A 24,514-nucleotide genomic window follows, 5' to 3' on the forward strand; every position below is an offset into this window, starting at 1 on the left:
GCTATTAGGCCAGAGTACGAGTCTAAGACCTTAGCTATTAGGCCAGAGTAAGAGTTACAATCTTAACCAGTAGGCCAGAGTGAGAGTTAAGACCTTAGCTATTAGGCCAGAGTAAGAGTTAGGACCTTAGCTATTAGGCCAGAGTAAGAGTTAAGACCTTAACCATTAGGCCAGAGTAAGCGTTAAGACCTTAGTTATTAGGCCAGAGTAAGAGTTAAGACCTTAACCAGTAGGCCAGAGTAAGAGTTAAGACCTTAACCATTAGGCCAGAGTATGAGTCTAAGACCTTAGCTATTAGGCCAGAGTAGTAGTTAAGACCTTAACCAGTAGGCCAAAGTAAGAGTTAAGACCTTAACCAGTAGGCCAGAGTACGAGTCTAAGACCTTAGCTATTAGGCCAGAGTAAGAGTTAAGACCTTAACCATTAGGCCAGAGTACAAATCTAAGACCTTAGCTATTAGGCCAGAGTAAGAGTTAAGACCTTAACCAGTAGGCCAGAGTAAGAGTTAATACCTTAACCAATTAGGCCAGAGTACGAGTGTAGGACCTTAGCTATTAGGCCAGAGTAAGAGTTAAGACCTTAGCTATTAGGACAGAGTAAGAGTTGAGACCTTAGCTATTAGGCCAGAGTAAGAGTTAAGACCTTAACCAGTAGGACAGAGTACAAGTATAAGACCTTAGCTATTAGGCCAGTGTAAGAGTTAAGACCTTAGCTATTAGGCCAGAGTAACAGTTATGACCTTAACCAGTAGGCCAGAGTAAGAGGTAAGACCTTAACCATTAGGCCAGAGTACGAGTCTAAGACCTTAGCTATTAGGCCAGAGTAAGGGTAAAGACCTTAACCAGTAGGCCAGAGTAAGAGTTAAGACCTTAACCTGTAGGCCAGAGTACCAGTCTAAGACCTTAGCTATTAGGCCAGAGTACGAGTCTAAGACCTTAGCTATTAGGCCAGAGTAAGAGTTAAGATCTTAACCAGTAGGCCAGAGTGAGAGTTAAGACCTTAGCTATTAGGCCAGAGTAAGGGTTAGGACCTTAGCTATTAGGCCAGAGTAAGAGTTAAGACCTTAACCATTAGGCCAGAGCATGAGTCTAAGACCTTAGCTATTAGGCCAGAGTAAAAGTTAAGACCTTAACCAGTAGGCCAGAGTAAGAGTTAAGACCTCAGCTATTAGGCCAGAGTAAGAGTTAAGACCTTAACCAGTAGGCCAGAGTAAGAGTTAAGACCTTAACCATTAGGCCAGAGTACGAGTCTAAGACCTTAGCTATTAGGCCAGAGTAAGAGTTAAGACCTTAACCAGAAGGCCCGAGTAAGAGTTAAGACCTTAACCTGCAGGCCAGAGTACGAGTCTAAGACCTTAGCTATTATCCCAGAGTAAGAGTTAAGACCTTAACCAGTAGGCCAGAGTACGAGTCTAAAACCTTAGCTATTAGGCCAGAGTAAGAGTTAAGACCTTAACCAGTAGGCCAGAGTAAGACTTAAGACCTTAACCATTAGGCCAGAGTATGAGTCTAAGACCTTAGCTATTAGGCCAGAGTAAGAGTTAAGACCTTAGCTATTAGGCCAGAGTAGGAGTTAAAAGCTTAACCATTAGGCCAGAGTACGAGTCTAAGACCTTAGCTATTAGGCCAGAGTACGAGTCTAAGACCTTAGCTATTAGGCCAGAGTAAAAGTTAAGACCTTAACCATTAGGCCAGAGTACGAGTCTAAGACCTTAGCTATTAGGCCAGAGTAGGAGTTAAGACCTTAACCATTAGGCCAGAGTACGAGTCTAAGACCTTAGCTATTAGGCCAGAGTACGAGTCTAAGACCTTAGCTATTAGGCTAGAGTACGAAGCTAAGACCTTAGCTATTAGGCCAGAGTAAGAGTTAAAACCTTAGCTATTAGGCCAGAGTAAAAGTTAAGACCTTAACCATTAGGCCACAGTACGAGTCTAAGACCTTAGCTATTAGGCCAGAGTAAGAGTTAAGACCTTAACCATTAGGCCAGAGTACGAGTCTAAGACCTTAGCTATTAGGCCAGAGTACGAGTCTAAGACCTTAGCTATTAGAGCAGAGTAAGCGTTAAGACCTTAACCATTAGGCCAGAGTACGAGTTAAGACCTTAACCAGTAGGCCAGAGTAAGAAGCTAAGACCTTAGCTATTAGGCCCGAGTAAGAGTTAAGACCATAGCTATTAGGCCAGAGTACGAGTCTAAGACCTTAGCTATTATCCCAGAGTAAGAGTTAAGACCTTAACCAGTAGGCCAGAGTACGAGTCTAAAACCTTAGCTATTAGGCCAGAGTAAGAGTTAAGACCTTAACCAGTAGGCCAGAGTAAGAGTTAAGACCTTAACCATTAGGCCAGAGTATGAGTCTAAGACTTTAGCTATTAGGCCAGAGTAAGAGTTAAGACCTTAGCTATTAGGCCAGAGTAGGAGTTAAAAGCTTAACCATTAGGCCAGAGTACGAGTCTAAGACCTTAGCTATTAGGCCAGAGTACGAGTCTAAGACCTTAGCTATTAGGCCAGAGTAAGAGTTAAGACCTTAACCAGTAGGCCAGAGTACGAGTCTAAGACCTTAGCTATTAGTCCAGTGTAAGAGTTAAGACCTTAGCTATTAGGCCAGAGTAAAAGTTAAGACCTTAACCATTAGGCCAGAGTACGAGTCTAAGACCTTAGCTATTAGGCCAGAGTAGGAGTTAAGACCTTAACCATTAGGCCAGAGTACGAGTCTAAGACCTTAGCTATTAGGCCAGAGTACGAGTCTAAGACCTTAGCTATTAGGCCAGAGTAAGAGTTAAGACCTTAACCAGTAGGCCAGAGTAAGAGTTAAGACCTTAACCAGTAGGCCAGATTACGAAGCTAAGACCTTAGCTATTAGGCCAGAGTAAGAGTTAAGACCTTAGCTATTAGGCCAGAGTAAGAGTTAAGACCTTAACCATTAGGCCAGAGTACGAGTCTAGGACCTTAGCTATTAGGCCAGAGTACGAGTCTAAGACCTTAGCTATTAGGCCAGAGTAAGAGTTAAGACCTTAGCTATTAGGCCAGAGTAAGAGTTAAGACCTTAACCATTAGGCCAGAGTACGAGTCTAAGACCTTAGCTATTAGGCCAGAGTAAGTGTTAAGACCTTAGCTATTAGGCCAGAGTAAGAGTTAAGACCTTAACCATTAGGCCAGAGTACGATTCTAAGACCTTAGCTATTAGGTCAGAGTAAGTGTTAAGACCTTAGCTATTAGGCCAGAGTAAGAGTTAAGACCTTAACCAGTAGGCCAGAGTAAGAGTTAAGACCTTAACCAGTAGGCCAGAGTACGAGTCTAAGACCTTAGCTATTAGGCCAGAGTAAGAGTTAAGACCTTAGCTATTAGGACAGAGTAAGAGTTGAGACCTTAGCTATTAGGCCAGAGTAAGAGTTAATACCTTAACCAGTAGGCCAGAGTACAAGTCTAAGACCTTAGCTATTGGGCCAGAGTAAGAGTTAAGACCTTAGCTATTAGGCCAGAGTAACAGTTAAGACCTTAACCAGTAGGCCAGAGTAAGAGGTAAGACCTTAACCATTAGGCCAGAGTACGAGTCTAAGACCTTAACCATTAGGCCAGAGTACGAGTCTAAGACCTAGCTATTATGCCAGAGTAAGGGTAAAGACCTTAACCAGTAGGCCAGAGTAAGAGTTAAGACCTTAACCTGTAGGCCAGAGTACAAGTCTAAGACCTTAACCTGTAGGCCAGAGTACAAGTCTAAGACCTTAGCTATTAGGCCAGAGTAATAGTTAAGACCTTAACCAGTAGGCCAGAGTAAGAGTTAAGACCTTAGCTATTAGGCCAGAGTAAGAGTTAGGACCTTAGCTATTAAGCCAGAGTAAGAGTTAAGACCTTAACTATTAGGCCAGAGTATGAGTCTAAGACCTTAGCTATTAGGCCAGAGTAAAAGTTAAGACCTTAACCAGTAGGCCAGAGTAAGAGTTAAGACCTCAGCTATTAGGCCAGAGTAAGAGTTAAGACCTTAACCAGTAGGCCAGAGTAAGAGTTAAGACCTTAACCATTAGGCCAGAGTACGAGTCTAAGACCTTAGCTATTAGGCCAGAGAAATAGTTAAGACCTTAACCAGAAGGCCTGAGTAAGAGTTAAGACCTTAACCAGCAGGCCAGAGTAAGAGTTAAGACCTTAGCTATTAGGCCAGAGTACGAGTCTAAGACCTTAGCTATTAGGCCAGAGTAAGAGTTAAGACATTAGCTATTAGGCCAGAGTAAGAGTTAAGACCTTAGCTATTAGGCCAGAGTACGAGTCTAAGACCTTAGCTATTAGGTCAGAGTAAGAGTTAAGACCTTAACCAGTAGGCCAGAGTAAGAGTTAAGACCTTAGCTATTAGGCCAGAGTACGAGTCTAAGACCTTAGCTATTAGGCCAGAGTAAGAGTTAAGACCTTAACCATTAGGCCAGAGTACGAGTCTAAGACCTTAGCTATTAGGCCAGAGTACGAGTCTAAGACCTTAGCTATTAGAGCAGAATAAGCGTTAAGACCTTAACCATTAGGCCAGAGTACGAGTTAAGACCTTAACCAGTAGGCCAGAGTACGAAGCTAAGACCTTAGCTATTAGGCCAGAGTAAGAGTTAAGACCTTAGCTATTAGGCCAGAGTAAAAGTTAAGACCTTAGCCATTAGGCCAGAGTACAAGTCTAAGACCTTAGCTATTAGGCCAGAGTAAGAGTTAAGACCTTAACCATTAGGCCAGAGTACGAGTCTAAGACCTTAGCTATTAGGCCAGAGTAAGTGTTAAGACCTTAGCTATTAGGCCAGAGTAAGGGTTAAGACCTTAACTAGCAGGCCAGAGTAAGAGTTAAGACCTTAACCAGTAGGCCAGAGTAAGAGTTAAGACCTTAACCATTAGGCCAGAGTACGAGTCTAAGACCTTAGCTATTAGGCCAGAGTACGAGTCTAAGACCTTAACCAGTAGGCCAGAGTAAGAGTTAAGACCTTAACCATTAGGCCAAAGTACGAGTCTAAGATCTTAGCTATTAGGCCAGAGTAAGAGTTAAGACCTTAGCTATTAGGCCAGATTACGAGTCTAAGACATTTGCTATTAGGCCAGAGTAAGAGTTAAGACCTTAGCTATTAGGCTAGAGTAAGAGTTAAGACCATAACCAGTAGGCCAGAGTAAGAGTTAAGACCTTAACCATTAGGCCAGAGTACGAGTCTAAGACCTTAGCTATTAGGCCAGAGTAAGAGTTAAAGACCTTAACCAGTAGGCCAGAGTAAGAGTTAAAACATTACCCATTAGGCCAGAGTACGAGTCTAAGACCTTAGCTATTAGGCCAGAGTAAGAGTTAAGACCTTAGCTATTAGGCCAGAGTAAGTGTGAAGACCTTAGCTATTAGGCCAGAGTAAGAGTTAAGACCTTAACCAGTAGGCCAGAGTAAGAGTTAAGACCTTAACCATTAGGCCAGAGTATGAGTCTAAGACCTTAGCTATTAGGCCAGAGTAGTAGTTAAGACCTTAACCAGTAGGCCAAAGTAAGAGTTAAGACCTTAACCAGTAGGCCAGAGTATGAGTCTAAGACCTTAGCTATTAGGCCAGAGAAAGAGTTAAGACCTTAACCATTAGGCCAGAGTACAAATCTAAGACCTTAGCTATTAGGCCAGAGTAAGAGTTAAGACCTTAACCAGTAGGCCAGAGTAAGAGTTAAGACCTTAGCTAATAGGACAGAGTAAGAGTTGAGACATTAGCTATTAGGCCAGAGTAAGAGTTAAGACCTTAACCAGTAGGCCAGAGTACAAGTCTTAAGACCTTAGCTATTAGGCCAGAGTAAGAGTTAAGAAATTAGCTATTAGGCCAGAGTAGTAGTTAAGACCTTAACCAGTAGGCCAAAGTAAGAGTTAAGACCTTAACCAGTAGGCCAGAGTATGAGTCTAAGACCTTAGCTATTAGGCCAGAGAAAGAGTTAAGACCTTAACCATTAGGCCAGAGTACAAATCTAAGACCTTAGCTATTAGGCCAGAGTAAAAGTTAAGACCTTAACCAGTAGACCAGAGTAAGAGTTAAGACCTTAGCTATTAGGCCAGAGTAAGAGTTAGGACCTTAGCTATTAGGCCAGAGTAAGAGTTAAGACCTTAACCATTAGGCCAGAGTATGAGTCTAAGACCTTAGCTATTAGGCCAGAGTAAAAGTTAAGACCTTAACCAGTAGGCCAGAGTAAGAGTTAAGACCTCAGCTATTAGGCCAGAGTAAGAGTTAAGACCTTAACCAGTAGGCCAGAGTAAGAGTTAAGACCTTAACCATTAGGCCAGAGTACGAGTCTAAGACCTTAGCTATTAGGACAGAGTAAGAGTTAAGACCTTAACCAGAAGGCCCGAGTAGGAGTTAAGACCTTAACCTGCAGGCCAAAGTACGAGTCTAAGACCTTAGCTATTAGGCCAGAGTATGAGTCTAAGACCTCAGCTGTTAGGCCAGAGTAAGAGTTAAGACCCTAACCAGTAGGCCAGAGACAGAGTTAAGAACTTAGCTATTATGCCAGAGTAAGAGTTAAGACATTAACCAGTAGGCCAGAGTAAGAGTTAAGACCTTAGCTATTAGGCCAGAGTACGAGTCTAAGACCTTAGCTATTAGGCCAGAGTAAGAGTTAAGACATTAGCTATTAGGCCCGAGTAAGAGTTAAGACCTTAGCTATTAGGCCAGAGTACGAGTCTAAGACCTTAGCTATTATCCCAGAGTAAGAGTTAAGACCTTAACCAGTAGGCCAGAGTACGAGTCTAAAACCTTAGCTATTAGGCCAGAGTAAGAGTTAAGACCTTAACCAGTAGGCCAGAGTAAGAGTTAAGACCATAGCTATTAGGCCAGAGTAGGAGTTAAAAGCTTAACCATTAGGCCAGAGTACGAGTCTTAGACCTTAGCTATTAGGCCAGAGTACGAGTCTAAGACCTTAGCTATTAGGCCAGAGTAAGAGTTAAGACCTTAACCAGTAGGCCAGAGTACGAGTCTAAGACCTTAGCTATTAGTCCAGTGTAAGAGTTAAGACCTTAGCTATTAGGCCAGGGTAAAAGTTAAGACCTTAAACATTAGGCCAGAGTACGAGTCTAAGACCTTAGCTATTAGGCCAGAGTAGGAGTTAAGACCTTAACCATTAGGCCAGAGTACGAGTCTAAGACCTTAGCTATTAGGCCAGAGTACGAGTCTAAGACCTTAGCTATTAGGCCAGAGTAAGAGTTAAGACCTTAACCAGTAGGCCAGAGTAAGAGTTAAAACCTTAGCTATTAGGCAAGAGTAAAAGTAAAGACCTTAACCATTAGGCCACAGTACGAGTCTAAGACCTTAGCTATTAAGCCAGAGTAAGAGTTAAGACCTTAACCATTAGGCCAGAGTACGAGTCTAAGACCTTAGCTATTAGAGCAGAGTAAGCGTTAAGACCTTAACCATTAGGCCAGAGTACGAGTCTAAGACCTTAGCTATTAGGCCAGAGTAAAAGTTAAGACCTTAACCAGTAGGCCAGAGTAAGAGTTAAGACCTTTACCAGTAGGCCAGAGTACGAGTCTAAGACCTTAGCTATTAGGCCAGAGTAAGATTTAAGACCTTAACCATTAGGCCAGAGTACGAGTCTAAGACCTTAGCTATTAGGCCAGAGTAAGAGTTAATACCTTAACCAGTAGGCCAGAGTAAGAATTAAGACCTTAACCATTAGGCCAGAGTACGAGTCTAAAACCTTAGCCATTAGGCCAGAGTACGAGTTAAGACCTTAGCTATTAGGCCAGAGTAAGAGTTAAGACCTTAGCTATTAGGCCAGAGTAAGAGTTAAGACCTTAACCAGTAGGCCAGAGTAAGAGTTAAGACCTTAACCACTAGGCCAGAGTACGAGTCTAAGACCTTAGCTATTAGGCCAGAGTAAGAGTTAAGACCTTAGCTATTAGGCCAGAGTACGAGTCTAAGACCTTAGCTATTAGGCCAGAGTAAGAGTTAAGACCTTAACCAATAGGCCAGAGTAAGAGTTAAGACCTTAGCTATTAGGCCAGAGTAAGAGTTAAGACCTTAACCATTAGGCCAGAGTACAAGTCTAAGACCTTAACTATTAGGCCAGAGTACGAGTCTAAGACCTTAGCTATTAGGCCAGAGTAAGAGTTAAGACCTTAACCAGTAGGCCAGAGTAAGAGTTAAGACCTCAACCATTAGGCCAGCGTATGAGTCTAAGACCTTAGCTATTAGGCCAGAGTAAGAGTTAAGACCATAGCTATTAGGCCAGAGTAAGAGTTAAGACCTTAACCAGTAGGCCAGATTAAGAGTTAAGACCTTAACCATTAGGCCAGAGTATGAGTCTAAGACCTTAGCTATTAGGCCAGAGTACGAGTCTAAGACCTTAACCAGTAGGCCAGAGTAAGAGATAAGACCTTAACCATTAGGCCAGAGTATGAGTCTAAGACCTTAGCTATTAGGCCAGAGTAGGAGTTAAGACCTTAACCATTAGGCCAGAGTACGAGTCTAAGACCTTAGCTATTAGGCCAGAGTACGAGTCTAAGACCTTAGCTATTAGGCCAGAGTAAGAGTTAAGACCATAACCAGTAGGCCAGAGTACGAGTCTAAGACCTTAGCTATAAGGCCAGAGTAAGAGTTAAGACCTTAACCATTAGGCCAGAGTACGAGTCTAAGTCCTTAGCTATTAGAGCAGAGTAAGCGTTAAGACCTTAACCATTAGGCCAGAGTACGAGTCTAAGACATTAGCTATTAGGCCAGAGTAAGAGTTAAAACCTTAACCAGTAGGCCAGAGTAAGAGTTAAGACCTTTACCAGTAGGCCAGTGTACGAGTCTAAGACCTTAGCTATTAGGCCAGAGTAAGAGTTAAGACCTTAACCAGTAGGCCAGAGTAAGAGTTAAGACCTTTACCAGTAGGCCAGAGTACGAGTCTAAGACCTTAGCTATTAGGCCAGAGTAAGATTTAAGACCTTAACCATTAGGCCAGAGTACGAGTCTAAGACCTTAGCTATTAGGCCAGAGTAAGAGTTAATACCTGAACCAGTAGGCCAGAGTAAGAATTAAGACCTTAACCATTAGGCCAGAATACGAGTCTAAAACCTTAGCTATTAGGCCAGAGTACGAGTTAAGACCTTAACCAGTAGGCCAGAGTAAGAGTCTAAGACCTTAGCTATTAGGCCAGAGTAAGAGTTAAGACCTTAGCTATTAGGCCAGAGTACAAGTCTAAGACCTTAGCTATTAGGCCAGAGTAAGAGTTAAGACCTTAACCAATAGGCCAGAGTAAGAGTTAAGACCTTAGCTATTAGGCCAGAGTAAGAGTTAAGACCTTAACTATTAGGCCAGAGTACGAGTCTAAGACCTTAGCTATTAGGCCAGAGTAAGAGTTAAGACCTTAACCAGTAGGCCAGAGTAAGAGTTAAGACCTCAACCATTAGGCCAGAGTATGAGTCTAAGACCTTAGCTATTAGGCCAGAGTAAGAGTTAAGACCTTAGCTATTAGGCCAGAGTAAGACTTAAGACCTTAACCAGTAGGCCAGAGTAAGAGTTAAGACCTTAACCATTAGGCCAGAGTACGAGTCTAAGACCTTAGCTATTAGGCCAGAGTACGAGTCTAAGACCTTAGCTATTAAGCCAGAGTAAGAGTTAAGACCTTAACCATTAGGCCAGAGTACGAGTCTAAGTCCTTAGCTATTAGAGCAGAGTAAGCGTTAAGACCTTAACCATTAGGCCAGAGTACGAGTCTAAGACATTAGCTATTAGGCCAGAGTAAGAGTTAAAACCTTAACCAGTAGGCCAGAGTAAGAGTTAAGACCTTTACCAGTAGGCCAGTGTACGAGTCTAAGACCTTAGCTATTAGGCCAGAGTAAGAGTTAAGACCTTAACCAGTAGGCCAGAGTAAGAGTTAAGACCTTTACCAGTAGGCCAGAGTACGAGTCTAAGACCTTAGCTATTAGGCCAGAGTAAGATTTAAGACCTTAACCATTAGGCCAGAGTACGAGTCTAAGACCTTAGCTATTAGGCCAGACTAAGAGTTAATACCTGAACCAGTAGGCCAGAGTAAGAATTAAGACCTTAACCATTAGGCCAGAATACGAGTCTAAAACCTTAGCTATTAGGCCAGAGTACGAGTTAAGACCTTAGCTATTAGGCCAGAGTAAGAGTTAAGACCTTAACCAGTAGGCCAGAGTAAGAGTTAAGACCTTAGCTATTAGGCCAGAGTAAGAGTTAAGACCTTAACCAGTAGGCCAGAGTAAGAGTTAAGACCTTAACCAGTACGCCAGAGTACGAGTCTAAGACCTTAGCTATTAGGGCAGAGTAAGAGTTAAGACCTTAGCTATTAGGCCAGAGTACACGTCTAAGACCTTAGCTATTAGGCCAGAGTAAGAGTTAAGACCTTAACCAATAGGCCAGAGTAAGAGTTAAGACCTTAGCTATTAGGCCAGAGTAAGAGTTAAGACCTTAACCATTAGGCCAGAGTACAAGTCTAAGACCTTAACCATTAGGCCAGAGTACGAGTCTAAGACCTTAGCTATTAGGCCAGAGTAAGAGTTAAGACCTTAACCAGTAGGCCAGCGTAAGAGTTAAGACCTCAACCATTAGGCCAGAGTATGAGTCTAAGACCTTAGCTATTAGGCCAGAGTAAGACTTAAGACCTTAACCAGTAGGCCAGAGTAAGAGTTAAGACCTTAACCATTAGGCCAGAGTACGAGTCTAAGACCTTAGCTATTAGGCCAGAGTACGAGTCTAAGACCTTAACCAGTAGGCCAGAGTAAGAGTTAAGACCTTAACCATTAGGCCAGAGTATGAGTCTAAGACCTTAGCTATTAGGCAGGAGTAAGAGTTAAGACCTTAGCTATTAGGCTAGAGTAAGAGTTAAGACCTTAACCAGTAGGCCAGAGTACGAGTCTAAGACCATAGCTATTAGGCCAGAGTAAGAGTTAAGACCTTAACCAGTAGGCCAGAGTAAGAGTCTAAGACCTTAACCAGTAGGCCAGAGTACGAGTCTAAGACCTTAGCTATTAGGCCAGAGTAAGAGTTAAGACCTTAGCTATTAGGCCAGAGTACAAGTCTAAGACCTTAGCTATTAGGCCAGAGTAAGAGTTAAGACCTTAACCAATAGGACAGAGTAAGAGTTAAGACCTTAGCTATTAGGCCAGAGTAAGAGTTAAGACCTTAACCATTAGGCCAGAGTACAAGTCTAAGACCTTAACCATTAGGCCAGAGTACGAGTCTAAGACCTTAGCTATTAGGCCAGAGTAAGAGTTAAGACCTTAACCAGTAGGCCAGAGTAAGAGTTAAGACCTCAACCATTAGGCCAGAGTATGAGTCTAAGACCTTAGCTATTAGGCCAGAGTAAGAGTTAAGACCTTAGCTATTAGGCCAGAGTAAGAGTTAAGACCTTAACCAGTAGGCCAGATTAAGAGTTAAGACCTTAACCATTAGGCCAGAGTATGAGTCTAAGACCTTAGCTATTAGGCCAGAGTACGAGTCAAAGACCTTAACCAGTAGGCCAGAGTAAGAGATAAGACCTTAACCATTAGGCCAGAGTATGAGTCTAAGACCTTAGCTATTAGGCCAGAGTAGGAGTTAAGACCTTAACCATTAGGCCAGAGTACGAGTCTAAGACCTTAGCTATTAGGCCAGAGTACGAGTCTAAGACCTTAGCTATTAGGCCAGAGTAAGAGTTAAGACCTTAACCAATAGGCCAGAGTAAGAGTTAAGACCTTAGCTATTAGGCCAGAGTAAGAGTTAAGACCTTAACCATTAGGCCAGAGTACAAGTCTAAGACCTTAACTATTAGGCCAGAGTACGAGTCTAAGACCTTAGCTATTAGGCCAGAGTAAGAGTTAAGACCTTAACCAGTAGGCCAGAGTAAGAGTTAAGACCTCAACCATTAGGCCAGAGTATGAGTCTAAGACCTTAGCTATTAGGCCAGAGTAAGAGTTAAGACCTTAGCTATTAGGCCAGAGTAAGAGTTAAGACCTTAACCAGTAGGCCAGATTAAGAGTTAAGACCTTAACCATTAGGCCAGAGTATGAGTCTAAGACCTTAGCTATTAGGCCAGAGTACGAGTCTAAGACCTTAACCAGTAGGCCAGAGTAAGAGATAAGACCTTAACCATTAGGCCAGAGTATGAGTCTAAGACCTTAGCTATTAGGCCAGAGTAGGAGTTAAGACCTTAACCATTAGGCCAGAGTACGAGTCTAAGACCTTAGCTATTAGGCCAGAGTACGAGTCTAAGACCTTAGCTATTAGGCCAGAGTAAGAGTTAAGACCATAACCAGTAGGCCAGAGTAAGAGTTAAAACCTTAGCTATTAGGCAAGAGTTAAAGTTAAGACCTTAACCATTAGGCCACAGTACGAGTCTAAGACCTTAGCTATTAAGCCAGAGTAAGAGTTAAGACCTTAACCATTAGGCCAGAGTACGAGTCTAAGTCCTTAGCTATTAGAGCAGAGTAAGCGTTAAGACCTTAACCATTAGGCCAGAGTACGAGTCTAAGACATTAGCTATTAGGCCAGAGTAAGAGTTAAAACCTTAACCAGTAGGCCAGAGTAAGAGTTAAGACCTTTACCAGTAGGCCAGTGTACGAGTCTAAGACCTTAGCTATTAGGCCAGAGTAAGAGTTAAGACCTTAACCAGTAGGCCAGAGTAAGAGTTAAGACCTTTACCAGTAGGCCAGAGTACGAGTCTAAGACCTTAGCTATTAGGCCAGAGTAAGATTTAAGACCTTAACCATTAGGCCAGAGTACGAGTCTAAGACCTTAGCTATTAGGCCAGAGTAAGAGTTAATACCTGAACCAGTAGGCCAGAGTAAGAATTAAGACCTTAACCATTAGGCCAGAATACGAGTCTAAAACCTTAGCTGTTAGGCCAGAGTACGAGTTAAGACCTTAACCAGTAGGCCAGAGTAAGAGTTAAGACCTTAACCAGTAGGCCAGAGTAAGAGTCTAAGACCTTAGCTATTAGGCCAGAGTAAGAGTTAAGACCTTAGCTATTAGGCCAGAGTACAAGTCTAAGACCTTAGCTATTAGGCCAGAGTAAGAGTTAAGACCTTAACCAATAGGCCAGAGTAAGAGTTAAGACCTTAGCTATTAGGCCAGAGTAAGAGTTAAGACCTTAACCATTAGGCCAGAGTACAAGTCTAAGACCTTAACTATTAGGCCAGAGTACGAGTCTAAGACCTTAGCTATTAGGCCAGAGTAAGAGTTAAGACCTTAACCAGTAGGCCAGAGTAAGAGTTAAGACCTCAACCATTAGGCCAGAGTATGAGTCTAAGACCTTAGCTATTAGGCCAGAGTAAGAGTTAAGACCTTAGCTATTAGGCCAGAGTAAGACTTAAGACCTTAACCAGTAGGCCAGAGTAAGAGTTAAGACCTTAACCATTAGGCCAGAGTACGAGTCTAAGACCTTAGCTATTAGGCCAGAGTACGAGTCTAAGACCTTAGCTATTAAGCCAGAGTAAGAGTTAAGACCTTAACCATTAGGCCAGAGTACGAGTCTAAGTCCTTAGCTATTAGAGCAGAGTAAGCGTTAAGACCTTAACCATTAGGCCAGAGTACGAGTCTAAGACATTAGCTATTAGGCCAGAGTAAGAGTTAAAACCTTAACCAGTAGGCCAGAGTAAGAGTTAAGACCTTTACCAGTAGGCCAGTGTACGAGTCTAAGACGTTAGCTATTAGGCCAGAGTAAGAGTTAAGACCTTAACCAGTAGGCCAGAGTAAGAGTTAAGACCTTTACCAGTAGGCCAGAGTACGAGTCTAAGACCTTAGCTATTAGGCCAGAGTAAGATTTAAGACCTTAACCATTAGGCCAGAGTACGAGTCTAAGACCTTAGCTATTAGGCCAGAGTAAGAGTTAATACCTGAACCAGTAGGCCAGAGTAAGAATTAAGACCTTAACCATTAGGCCAGAATACGAGTCTAAAACCTTAGCTATTAGGCCAGAGTACGAGTTAAGACCTTAGCTATTAGGCCAGAGTAAGAGTTAAGACCTTAACCAGTAGGCCAGAGTAAGAGTTAAGACCTTAGCTATTAGGCCAGAGTAAGAGTTAAGACCTTAACCAGTAGGCCAGAGTAAGAGTTAAGACCTTAACCAGTACGCCAGAGTACGAGTCTAAGACCTTAGCTATTAGGCCAGAGTAAGAGTTAAGACCTTAGCTATTAGGCCAGAGTACAAGTCTAAGACCTTAGCTATTAGGCCAGAGTAAGAGTTAAGACCTTAACCAATAGGCCAGAGTAAGAGTTAAGACCTTAACTATTAGGCCAGAGTAAGAGTTAAGACCTTAACCATTAGGCCAGAGTACGAGTCTAAGACCTTAGCTATTAGGCCAGAGTAAGAGTTAAGACCTTAACCAGTAGGCCAGCGTAAGAGTTAAGACCTCAACCATTAGGCCAGAGTATGAGTCTAAGACCTTAGCTATTAGGCCAGAGTAAGAGTTAAGACCTTAGCTATTAGGCCAGAGTAAGACTTAAGACCTTAACCAGTAGGCCAGAGTAAGAGTTAAGACCTTAACCATTAGGCCAGAGTACGAGTCTAAGACCTTAGCTATTAGGCCAGAGTACGAGTCTAAGACCTTAACCAGTAGGCCAGAGTAAGAGTTAAGACCTTAACCATTAGGCCAGAGTATGAGTCTAAGACCTTAGCTATTAGGCAGGAGTAAGAGTTAAGACCTTAGCTATTAGGCTAGAGTAAGAGTTAAGACCTTAACCAGTAGGCCAGAGTACGAGTCTAAGACCATAGCTATTAGGCCAGAGTAAGAGTTAAGACCTTAACCAGTAGGCCAGAGTAAGAGTCTAAGACCTTAACCAGTAGGCCAGAGTACGAGTCTAAGACCTTAGCTATTAGGCCAGAGTAAGAGTTAAGACCTTAGCTATTAGGCCAGAGTACGAGTCTAAGACCTTATCTATTATGCCCGAGTAAGAGTTAAGACCTTAGCTATTAGGCCAGAGTACGAGTCTAAGACCTTAGCTATTATCCCAGAGTAAGAGTTAAGACCTTAACCAGTAGGCTAGAGTACGAGTCTAAAACCTTAGCTATTAGGCCAGAGTAAGAGTTAAGACCTTAACCAGTAGGCCAGAGTAAGAGTTAAGACCTTAAACATTAGGCCAGAGTATGAGTCTAAGACCTTAGCTATTAGGCCAGAGTAATAGTTAAGACCTTAGCTATTAGGCCAGAATAAGTGTTAAGACCTTAGCTATTAGGCCAGAGTAGGAGTTAAAAGCTTAACCATTAGGCCAGAGTACGAGTCTAAGACCTTAGCTATTAGGCCAGAGTACGAGTCTAAGACCTTAGCTATTAGGCCAGAGTAAGAGTTAAGACCTTAACCAGTAGGCCAGAGTAAGAGTTAAGACCTTAACCAGTAGGCCAGAGTACGAGTCTAAGACCTTAGCTATTAGTCCAGTGTAAGAGTTAAGACCTTAGCTATTAGGCCAGAGTAAAAGTTAAGACCTTAACCATTAGGCCAGAGTACGAGTCTAAGACCTTAGCTATTAGGCCAGAGTAGGAGTTAAGACCTTAACCATTAGGCCAGAGTACGAGTCTAAGACCTTAGCTATTAGGCCAGAGTACGAGTCTAAGACCTTAGCTATTAGGCCAGAGTAAGAGTTAAGACCTTAACCAGTAGGCCAGAATAAGAGTTAAGACCTTAACCAGTAGGCCAGAGTACAAGGCTAAGACCTTAGCTATTAGGCAAGAGTAAGAATTAAAACCTTAGCTATTAGGCCAAAGTAAAAGTTAAGACCTTAACCATTAGGCCACAGTACGAGTCTAAGACCTTAGCTATTAGGCCAGAGTAAGAGTTAAGACCTTAACCATTAGGCCAGAGTACGAGTCTAAGACCTTAGCTATTAGGCCAGAGTACGAGTCTAAGACCTTAGCTATTAGAGCAGAGTAAGCGTTAAGACCTTAACCATTAGGCCAGAGTACGAGTTAAGACCGTAACCAGTAGGCCAGATTACGAAGCTAAGACCTTAGCTATTAGGCCAGAGTAAGAGTTAAGACCTTAGCTATTAGGCCAGATTAAAAGTTAAGACCTTAACCATTAGGCCAGAGTACGAGTCTAAGACCTTAGCTATTAGGCCAGAGTAAGAGTTAAGACCTTAACCATTAGGCCAGAGTACGAGTCTAGGACCTTAGCTATTAGGCCAGAGTACGAGTCTAAGACCTTAGCTATTAGGCCAGAGTAAGAGTTAAGACCTTAGCTATTAGGCCAGAGTAAGAGTTAAGACCTTAACCATTAGGCCAGAGTACGAGTCTAAGACCTTAGCTATTAGGCCAGAGTAAGTGTTAAGACCTTAGCTATTAGGCCAGAGTAAGAGTTAAGACCTTAACCATTAGGCCAGAGTACGAGTCTAAGACCTTAGCTATTAGGCCAGAGTAAGTGTTAAGACCTTAGCTATTAGGCCAGAGTAAGAGTTAAGACCTGAACCGGTAGGCCAGAGTAAGAGTTAAGGCCTTAACCATTAGGCCAGAGTATGAGTTAAGACCTTAACAAGTAGGCCAGAGAATGAAGCTAAGACCTTAGCTATTAGGCCAGAGAAAAAGTTAAGACCTTAACCATTAGGCCAGAGTACGAGTCTAAGACCTTCGCTATTAGGCCAGAGTAAGAGTTAAGACCTTAACCATTAAGCCAGAGTACGAGTCTAGGACCTTAGCTATTAGGCCAGAGTAAGAGTTAAGACCTTTGATATTAGGCCAGAGTAAGAGTTAAGACCTTAACCATTAGGCCAGAGTATGAGTCTAAGACCTTAGCTATTAGGCCAGAGTAAGTGTTAAGACCTTAGCTATTAGGCCAGAGTAAGAGTTAAGACCTTAACCATTAGGCCAGAGTACGAGTCTAAGACATTAGCTATTAGGCCAGAGTAAGAGTTAAAACCTTAACCAGTAGGCCAGAGTAAGAGTTAAGACCTTTACCAGTAGGCCAGTGTACGAGTCTAAGACGTTAGCTATTAGGCCAGAGTAAGAGTTAAGACCTTAACCAGCAGGCCAGAGTAAGAGTTAGGACCTTTACCAGTAGGCCAGAGTACGAGTCTAAGACCTTAGCTATTAGGCCAGAGTAAGATTTAAGACCTTAACCATTAGGCCAGAGTACGAGTCTAAGACCTTAGCTATTAGGCCAGAGTAAGAGTTAATACCTGAAACAGTAGGCCAGAGTAAGAATTAAGACCTTAACCATTAGGCCAGAATACGAGTCTAAAACCTTAGCTATTAGGCCAGAGTACGAGTTAGGACCTTAGCTATTAGGCCAGAGTAAGAGTTAAGACCTTAACCAGTAGGCCAGAGTAAGAGTTAAGACCTTAGCTATTAGGCCAGAGTAAGAGTTAAGACCTTAACCATTAGGCCAGAGTAAGAGTTAAGACCTTAACCAGTATGCCAGAGTACGAGTCTAAGACCTTAGCTATTAGGCCAGAGTAAGAGTTAAGACCTTAGCTATTAGGCCAGAGTACAAGTCTAAGACCTTAGCTATTAGGCCAGAGTAAGAGTTAAGACCTTAACCAATAGGCCAGAGTAAGAGTTAAGACCTTAGCTATTAGGCCAGAGTAAGAGTTAAGACCTTAACCATTAGGCCAGAGTACGAGTCTAAGACCTTAGCTATTAGGCCAGAGTAAGAGTTAAGACCTTAACCAGTAGGCCAGCGTAAGAGTTAAGACCTCAACCATTAGGCCAGAGTATGAGTCTAAGACCTTAGCTATTAGGCCAGAGTAAGAGTTAAGACCTTAGCTATTAGGCCAGAGTAAGACTTAAGACCTTAACCAGTAGGCCAGAGTAAGAGTTAAGACCTTAACCATTAGGCCAGAGTACGAGTCTAAGACCTTAGCTATTAGGCCAGAGTACGAGTCTAAGACCTTAACCAGTAGGCCAGAGTAAGAGTTAAGACCTTAACCATTAGGCCAGAGTATGAGTCTAAGACCTTAGCTATTAGGCAGGAGTAAGAGTTAAGACCTTAGCTATTAGGCTAGAGTAAGAGTTAAGACCTTAACCAGTAGGCCAGAGTACGAGTCTAAGACCATAGCTATTAGGCCAGAGTAAGAGTTAAGACCTTAACCAGTAGGCCAGAGTAAGAGTCTAAGACCTTAACCAGTAGGCCAGAGTACGAGTCTAAGACCTTAGCTATTAGGCCAGAGTAAGAGTTAAGACCTTAGCTATTAGGCCAGAGTACGAGTCTAAGACCTTATCTATTATGCCCGAGTAAGAGTTAAGACCTTAGCTATTAGGCCAGAGTACGAGTCTAAGACCTTAGCTATTATCCCAGAGTAAGAGTTAAGACCTTAACCAGTAGGCTAGAGTACGAGTCTAAAACATTAGCTATTAGGCCAGAGTAAGAGTTAAGACCTTAACCAGTAGGCCAGAGTAAGAGTTAAGACCTTAAACATTAGGCCAGAGTATGAGTCTAAGACCTTAGCTATTAGGCCAGAGTAATAGTTAAGACCTTAGCTATTAGGCCAGAATAAGTGTTAAGACCTTAGCTATTAGGCCAGAGTAGGAGTTAAAAGCTTAACCATTAGGCCAGAGTACGAGTCTAAGACCTTAGCTATTAGGCCAGAGTACGAGTCTAAGACCTTAGCTATTAGGCCAGAGTAAGAGTTAAGACCTTAACCAGTAGGCCAGAGTAAGAGTTAAGACCTTAACCAGTAGGCCAGAGTATGAGTCTAAGACCTTAGCTATTAGTCCAGTGTAAGAGTTAAGACCTTAGCTATTAGGCCAGAGTAAAAGTTAAGACCTTAACCATTAGGCCAGAGTACGAGTCTAAGACCTTAGCTATTAGGCCAGAGTAGGAGTTAAGACCTTAACCATTAGGCCAGAGTACAAGTCTAAGACCTTAGCTATTAGGCCAGAGTACGAGTCTAAGACCTTAGCTATTAGGCCAGAGTAAGAGTTAAGACCTTAACCAGTAGGCCAGAATAAGAGTTAAGACCTTAACCAGTAGGCCAGAGTACAAGGCTAAGACCTTAGCTATTAGGCAAGAGTAAGAATTAAAACCTTAGCTATTAGGCCAAAGTAAAAGTTAAGACCTTAACCATTAGGCCACAGTACGAGTCTAAGACCTTAGCTATTAGGCCAGAGTAAGAGTTAAGACCTTAACCATTAGGCCAGAGTACGAGTCTAAGACCTTAGCTATTAGGCCAGAGTACGAGTCTAAGACCTTAGCTATTAGAGCAGAGTAAGCGTTAAGACCTTAACCATTAGGCCAGAGTACGAGTTAAGACCGTAACCAGTAGGCCAGATTACGAAGCTAAGATCTTAGCTATTAGGCCAGAGTAAGAGTTAAGACCTTAGCTATTAGGCCAGATTAAAAGTTAAGACCTTAACCATTAGGCCAGAGTACGAGTCTAAGACCTTAGCTATTAGGCCAGAGTAAGAGTTAAGACCTTAACCATTAGGCCAGAGTACGAGTCTAGGACCTTAGCTATTAGGCCAGAGTACGAGTCTAAGACCTTAGCTATTAGGCCAGAGTAAGAGTTAAGACCTTAGCTATTAGGCCAGAGTAAGAGTTAAGACCTTAACCATTAGGCCAGAGTACGAGTCTAAGACCTTAGCTATTAGGCCAGAGTAAGTGTTAAGACCTTAGCTATTAGGCCAGAGTAAGAGTTAAGACCTTAACCATTAGGCCAGAGTACGAGTCTAAGACCTTAGCTATTAGGCCAGAGTAAGTGTTAAGACCTTAGCTATTAGGCCAGAGTAAGAGTTAAGACCTGAACCGGTAGGCCAGAGTAAGAGTTAAGGCCTTAACCATTAGGCCAGAGTACGAGTTAAGACCTTAACCAGTAGGCCAGAGAATGAAGCTAAGACCTTAGCTATTAGGCCAGAGAAAAAGTTAAGACCTTAACCATTAGGCCAGAGTACGAGTCTAAGACCTTCGCTATTAGGCCAGAGTAAGAGTTAAGACCTTAACCATTAAGCCAGAGTATGAGTCTAGGACCTTAGCTATTAGGCCAGAGTAAGAGTTAAGACCTTTGATATTAGGCCAGAGTAAGAGTTAAGACCTTAACCATTAGGCCAGAGTATGAGTCTAAGACCTTAGCTATTAGGCCAGAGTAAGTGTTAAGACCTTAGCTATTAGGCCAGAGTAAGAGTTAAGACCTTAACCAGTAGGCCAGAGTAAGAGTTAAGACCTTAACCAGTAGGCCAGAGTAAGAGTTAAGACCTTAACCATTAGGCTAGAGTACGAGTCTAAGACCTTAGCTATTAGGCCAGAGTACGAGTCTAAGACCTTAACCAGTAGGCCAGAGTAAGAGTTAAGACCTTAACCATTAGGCCAAAGTACGAGTCTAAGATCTTAGCTCTTAGGCCAGAGTAAGAGTTAAGACCTTAGCTATTAGGCCAGATTACGAGTCTAAGACCTTTGCTATTAGGCCAGAGTAAGAGTTAAGACCTTAGCTATTAGGCCAGAGTAAGAGTTAAGACCTTAACCAGTAGGCCAGAGTAAGAGTTAAGACCTTAGCTATTAGGCCAGAGTAAGAGTTAAGACTTTAACCATTAGGCCAGAGTACGAGTCTAAGACCTTAGCTATTAGGCCAGAGTAAGATTTAAGACCTTAACCATTAGGCCAGAGTACGAGTCTAAGACCTTAGCTATTAGGCCAGAGTAAGAGTTAATACCTGAACCAGTAGGCCAGAGTAAGAATTAAGACCTTAACCATTAGGCCAGAATACGAGTCTAAAACCTTAGCTATTAGGCCAGAGTACGAGTTAAGACCTTAGCTATTAGGCCAGAGTAAGAGTTAAGACCTTAACCAGTAGGCCAGAGTAAGAGTTAAGACCTTAGCTATTAGGCCAGAGTAAGAGTTAAGACCTTAACCAGTAGGCCAGAGTAAGAGTTAAGACCTTAACCAGTACGCCAGAGTACGAGTCTAAGACCTTAGCTATTAGGCCAGAGTAAGAGTTAAGACCTTAGCTATTAGGCCAGAGTACAAGTCTAAGACCTTAGCTATTAGGCCAGAGTAAGAGTTAAGACCTTAACCAATAGGACAGAGTAAGAGTTAAGACCTTAGCTATTAGGCCAGAGTAAGAGTTAAGACCTTAACCATTAGGCCAGAGTACAAGTCTAAGACCTTAACCATTAGGCCAGAGTACGAGTCTAAGACCTTAGCTATTAGGCCAGAGTAAGAGTTAAGACCTTAACCAGTAGGCCAGAGTAAGAGTTAAGACCTCAACCATTAGGCCAGAGTATGAGTCTAAGACCTTAGCTATTAGGCCAGAGTAAGAGTTAAGACCTTAGCTATTAGGCCAGAGTAAGACTTAAGACCTTAACCAGTAGGCCAGAGTAAGAGTTAAGACCTTAACCATTAGGCCAGAGTACGAGTCTAAGACCTTAGCTATTAGGCCAGAGTAAGAGTTAAGACCTTAACCAGTAGGCCAGAGTAAGAGTTAAGACCTTAACCAGTAGGCCAGAGTACGAGTCTAAGACCTTAGCTATTAGTCCAGTGTAAGAGTTAAGACCTTAGCTATTAGGCCAGAGTAAAAGTTAAGACCTTAACCATTAGGCCAGAGTACGAGTCTAAGACCTTAGCTATTAGGCCAGAGTAGGAGTTAAGACCTTAACCATTAGGCCAGAGTACGAGTCTAAGACCTTAGCTATTAGGCCAGAGTACGAGTCTAAGACCTTAGCTATTAGGCCAGAGTAAGAGTTAAGACCTTAACCCGTAGGCCAGAATAAGAGTTAAGACCTTAACCAGTAGGCCAGAGTACAAGGCTAAGACCTTAGCTATTAGGCAAGAGTAAGAATTAAAACCTTAGCTATTAGGCCAAAGTAAAAGTTAAGACCTTAACCATTAGGCCACAGTACGAGTCTAAGACCTTAGCTATTAGGCCAGAGTAAGAGTTAAGACCTTAACCATTAGGCCAGAGTACGAGTCTAAGACCTTAGCTATTAGGCCAGAGTACGAGTCTAAGACCTTAGCTATTAGAGCAGAGTAAGCGTTAAGACCTTAACCATTAGGCCAGAGTACGAGTTAAGACCGTAACCAGTAGGCCAGATTACGAAGCTAAGACCTTAGCTATTAGGCCAGAGTAAGAGTTAAGACCTTAGCTATTAGGCCAGATTAAAAGTTAAGACCTTAACCATTAGGCCAGAGTACGAGTCTAAGACCTTAGCTATTAGGCCAGAGTAAGAGTTAAGACCTTAACAATTAGGCCAGAGTACGAGTCTAGGACCTTAGCTATTAGGCCAGAGTACGAGTCTAAGACCTTAGCTATTAGGCCAGAGTAAGAGTTAAGACCTTAGCTATTAGGCCAGAGTAAGAGTTAAGACCTTAACCATTAGGCCAGAGTACGAGTCTAAGACCTTAGCTATTAGGCCAGAGTAAGTGTTAAGACCTTAGCTATTAGGCCAGAGTAAGAGTTAAGACCTTAACCATTAGGCCAGAGTACGAGTCTAAGACCTTAGCTATTAGGCCAGAGTAAGTGTTAAGACCTTAGCTATTAGGCCAGAGTAAGAGTTAAGACCTGAACCGGTAGGCCAGAGTAAGAGTTAAGGCCTTAACCATTAGGCCAGAGTACGAGTTAAGACCTTAACCAGTAGGCCAGAGAATGAAGCTAAGACCTTAGCTATTAGGCCAGAGAAAAAGTTAAGACCTTAACCATTAGGCCAGAGTACGAGTCTAAGACCTTCGCTATTAGGCCAGAGTAAGAGTTAAGACCTTAACCATTAAGCCAGAGTATGAGTCTAAGACCTTAGCTATTAGGCCAGAGTAAGTGTTAAGACCTTAGCTATTAGGCCAGAGTAAGAGTTAAGACCTTAACCAGTAGGCCAGAGTAAGAGTTAAGACCTTAACCAGTAGGCCAGAGTAAGAGTTAAGACCTTAACCATTAGGCTAGAGTACGAGTCTAAGACCTTAGCTATTAGGCCAGAGTACGAGTCTAAGACCTTAACCAGTAGGCCAGAGTAGAGTTAAGACCTTAACCATTAGGCCAAAGTACGAGTCTAAGATCTTAGCTCTTAGGCCAGAGTAAGAGTTAAGACCTTAGCTATTAGGCCAGATTACGAGTCTAAGACCTTTGCTATTAGGCCAGAGTAAGAGTTAAGACCTTAGCTATTAGGCCAGAGTAAGAGTTAAGACCTTAACCAGTAGGCCAGAGTAAGAGTTAAGACCTTAGCTATTAGGCCAGAGTAAGAGTTAAGACTTTAACCATTAGGCCAGAGTACGAGTCTAAGACCTTAGCTATTAGGCCAGAGTAAGATTTAAGACCTTAACCATTAGGCCAGAGTACGAGTCTAAGACCTTAGCTATTAGGCCAGAGTAAGAGTTAATACCTGAACCAGTAGGCCAGAGTAAGAATTAAGACCTTAACCATTAGGCCAGAATACGAGTCTAAAACCTTAGCTATTAGGCCAGAGTACGAGTTAAGACCTTAGCTATTAGGCCAGAGTAAGAGTTAAGACCTTAACCAGTAGGCCAGAGTAAGAGTTAAGACCTTAGCTATTAGGCCAGAGTAAGAGTTAAGACCTTAACCAGTAGGCCAGAGTAAGAGTTAAGACCTTAACCAGTACGCCAGAGTACGAGTCTAAGACCTTAGCTATTAGGCCAGAGTAAGAGTTAAGACCTTAGCTATTAGGCCAGAGTACAAGTCTAAGACCTTAGCTATTAGGCCAGAGTAAGAGTTAAGACCTTAACCAATAGGACAGAGTAAGAGTTAAGACCTTAGCTATTAGGCCAGAGTAAGAGTTAAGACCTTAACCATTAGGCCAGAGTACAAGTCTAAGACCTTAACCATTAGGCCAGAGTACGAGTCTAAGACCTTAGCTATTAGGCCAGAGTAAGAGTTAAGACCTTAACCAGTAGGCCAGAGTAAGAGTTAAGACCTCAACCATTAGGCCAGAGTATGAGTCTAAGACCTTAGCTATTAGGCCAGAGTAAGAGTTAAGACCTTAGCTATTAGGCCAGAGTAAGACTTAAGACCTTAACCAGTAGGCCAGAGTAAGAGTTAAGACCTTAACCATTAGGCCAGAGTACGAGTCTAAGACCTTAGCTATTAGGCCAGAGTACGAGTCTAAGACCTTAACCAGTAGGCCAGAGTAAGAGTTAAGACCTTAACCATTAGGCCAGAGTATGAGTCTAAGACCTTAGCTATTAGGCAGGAGTAAGAGTTAAGACCTTAGCTATTAGGCTAGAGTAAGAGTTAAGACCTTAACCAGTAGGCCAGAGTACGAGTCTAAGACCATAGCTATTAGGCCAGAGTAAGAGTTAAGACCTTAACCAGTAGGCCAGAGTAAGAGTCTAAGACCTTAACCAGTAGGCCAGAGTACGAGTCTAAGACCTTAGCTATTAGGCCAGAGTAAGAGTTAAGACCTTAGCTATTAGGCCAGAGTACGAGTCTAAGACCTTATCTATTATGCCCGAGTAAGAGTTAAGACCTTAGCTATTAGGCCAGAGTACGAGTCTAAGACCTTAGCTATTATCCCAGAGTAAGAGTTAAGACCTTAACCAGTAGGCTAGAGTACGAGTCTAAAACCTTAGCTATTAGGCCAGAGTAAGAGTTAAGACCTTAACCAGTAGGCCAGAGTAAGAGTTAAGACCTTAAACATTAGGCCAGAGTATGAGTCTAAGACCTTAGCTATTAGGCCAGAGTAATAGTTAAGACCTTAGC

This window comes from Triturus cristatus, chromosome 8 (genome assembly GCF_964204655.1).
Source record: "Triturus cristatus chromosome 8, aTriCri1.1, whole genome shotgun sequence".
NCBI classification, from domain to species: Eukaryota; Metazoa; Chordata; class Amphibia; order Caudata; family Salamandridae; genus Triturus; species Triturus cristatus.